This window comes from Schistocerca serialis, unplaced genomic scaffold, assembly GCF_023864345.2.
Source record: "Schistocerca serialis cubense isolate TAMUIC-IGC-003099 unplaced genomic scaffold, iqSchSeri2.2 HiC_scaffold_1186, whole genome shotgun sequence".
In the NCBI taxonomy this organism is placed as follows: Eukaryota; Metazoa; Arthropoda; class Insecta; order Orthoptera; family Acrididae; genus Schistocerca; species Schistocerca serialis.
In genome coordinates, this window is record NW_026047388.1 from 25,001 (window position 1) to 27,500 (window position 2,500).

The 2,500-nt window shown below is 48.8% G+C and overlaps 1 pseudogene; it reads left to right on the plus strand.

The window, feature by feature from the left end:
- Window positions 1-443, plus strand: part of LOC126434334 (large subunit ribosomal RNA) — a 2,985-nt pseudogene extending 2,542 nt beyond the window's left edge.
- The last annotated feature ends 2,057 nt before the right edge of the window (window positions 444-2,500 follow it).

The window sequence follows — 2,500 nt, forward strand, 5'->3', positions numbered from 1 at the left end:
CCTGCGCGGCGTTCGCGCCCCGGTGCTTCAACCTGCGTGCAGGATCCGAGCTCGGTCCCGTGCCTTGGCCTCCCACGGATCTTCCTTGCTGCGAGGCCGCGTCCGCCTTAGCGTGCTCCTCCGGGGGCGCGCGGGTGCGCGGATTCTCTTCGGCCGCCATTCAACGATCAACTCAGAACTGGCACGGACTGGGGGAATCCGACTGTCTAATTAAAACAAAGCATTGCGATGGCCCTAGCGGGTGTTGACGCAATGTGATTTCTGCCCAGTGCTCTGAATGTCAACGTGAAGAAATTCAAGCAAGCGCGGGTAAACGGCGGGAGTAACTATGACTCTCTTAAGGTAGCCAAATGCCTCGTCATCTAATTAGTGACGCGCATGAATGGATTAACGAGATTCCCGCTGTCCCTATCCCTATCGCGCCCCGGTGCTTCAACCTGCGTGCAGGATCCGAGCTCGGTCCCGTGCCTTGGCCTCCCACGGATCTTCCTTGCTGCGAGGCCGCGTCCGCCTTAGCGTGCTCCTCCGGGGGCGCGCGGGTGCGGACTGCGGACACACTCCGGTAGTGCTACAGGAATGGCTTTCAGAATATGACTACAAAAAAGTAGACTGGGAAAGACTCTCCCGGGAGTATAGCCCGCCGGAGCTGGATGAGGCTCTCGAGATTGATGAGATAGTGGAGCAGATAGTTAATAGCGTAAAGGAGGTAATTGACGCAGTCGTACCAAAGAGAAGCAGAGTCCAAAGCGTCCACCCGGCACCATGGACTCCAGAACTAAGTGACCTACGTCAGGCTACGCGCAGGGCAAGACGCAGGTATCAGCGCACATTCAACCCACAAGATAGAGAATATAGACTAAACATATACAGGCAATACAGGGAGAGATATAGAAGAGAAATCATAGAAGTGAGGAAAAGAAGTTGGGAAAATTTTGTAAGAAATAACTTAGCAATGGATCCCTGGGGAAAGCCTTACAAGCTAGTAAGGGAAAAAATAAGAGCCCCAACAGTCCTCTCATCTATAAGAATACCAAATGAAAACAGAACGACCACAACAAGACAAGAGACAATAACGGTGCTCCTCCAAGCCCTGCTACCGGATGATGATCCCACTGAGGACACACCGGAGCAGGCAGCTATAAGAGAGAGAGCACAAAGAGAATATAATAACAATATAATAGTCTACCCCTTCTCACCGCAGGAGGTGGTAGAAGTGATATCAAACCTAAAAAGAGGAAAATCTCCCGGACCCGACAGGGTTACGGTCGAGGTTCTTCAGGCAATAAAAGAAAAAATAGCTCCAATATTGGCAAGTCTTTACAATAAATGTTTGGAAAGAGGCACTTTTCCAATAAGATGGAAAAGAGCGGAAGTAATAATACTTAGGAAGCCAGATAAGGATCCAATGGAATGTAAAGCATATAGGCCAATATGTCTGCTAGATACCATGGGCAAAGCCCTAGAAAAATTGCTCTGTGCGAGACTGACCGGTCACCGAGAAATGGCAGGGATGCACGAGTGGCAGTTCGGATTCCGCCGTGGAAAATCGACGGAGGACGCGATCAACACTGCGGCCGAACTTGTCAGCTCGTCGACCTGTACATATGTTCTAGGAGTAATGGTGGACATCTCAGGGGCGTTTGACAATTTGTGGTGGCCGGCGCTGTTTACCTGCTTGCAGGAAATGCAGTGTCCGGCAGCACTAAACAAATGTTTCAAGAGCTACTGTAGAGACCGGGTGGTACAGATGACGTCTCCGAATGCGGTTGTGACTAAGAACATCTCTAAAGGATGTCCACAGGGATCAGTTTGCGGCCCCATATTTTGGGACATAAATATGGAGCCGTTGCTGCACTCCCTGCAGCAGGAAGCATCAGTATTGGGGGCCGTTGCATACGCGGACGACCTGCTAATTCTAACGCATGGAAACAGCAGACAACAACTGGAAGGACGAAGTAGAGAAATAATGAAAATTCTAACTACCTGGTGTCGAAATTCCAAGATGGCAATTGCGCCACAGAAATCTAACTATATGCTCTTGAAAGGGAAAATGTTAAGGGATCCGTCAATCAGGATCGACAACGCAAACGTAATAAGGAAAAACGTAAGTAAATATCTGGGTGTCTACCTGGATCAAGGATGGAACTTCAAGACCCACATCGACCAAGTAGGAGGGAAAACATTATCGATAATGCACAAGCTAATAAGAATAGGACAGCAACGATTTCATTTACCGCCAAATGTCATCAAACTATACCATGGCAGCTTGCTAGTGTCGATGATGGGATATGGATCGAGTTTATGGGCCCACAGGTTGCGCCTTCTGAAGCCTTCCATGGCTGTGAGGAGAATACAGAGAAATATACTACTGCGATCTATAGGAGCATTTGGAACAACACCGACAGATGGGTTACTAGTCATAATGGGTCTGTGCCCATTAGACTTACTAATAAGACAGAAAGCAGCCAATTATTGGTTAAAGAAGGGTAATTTTGACAAA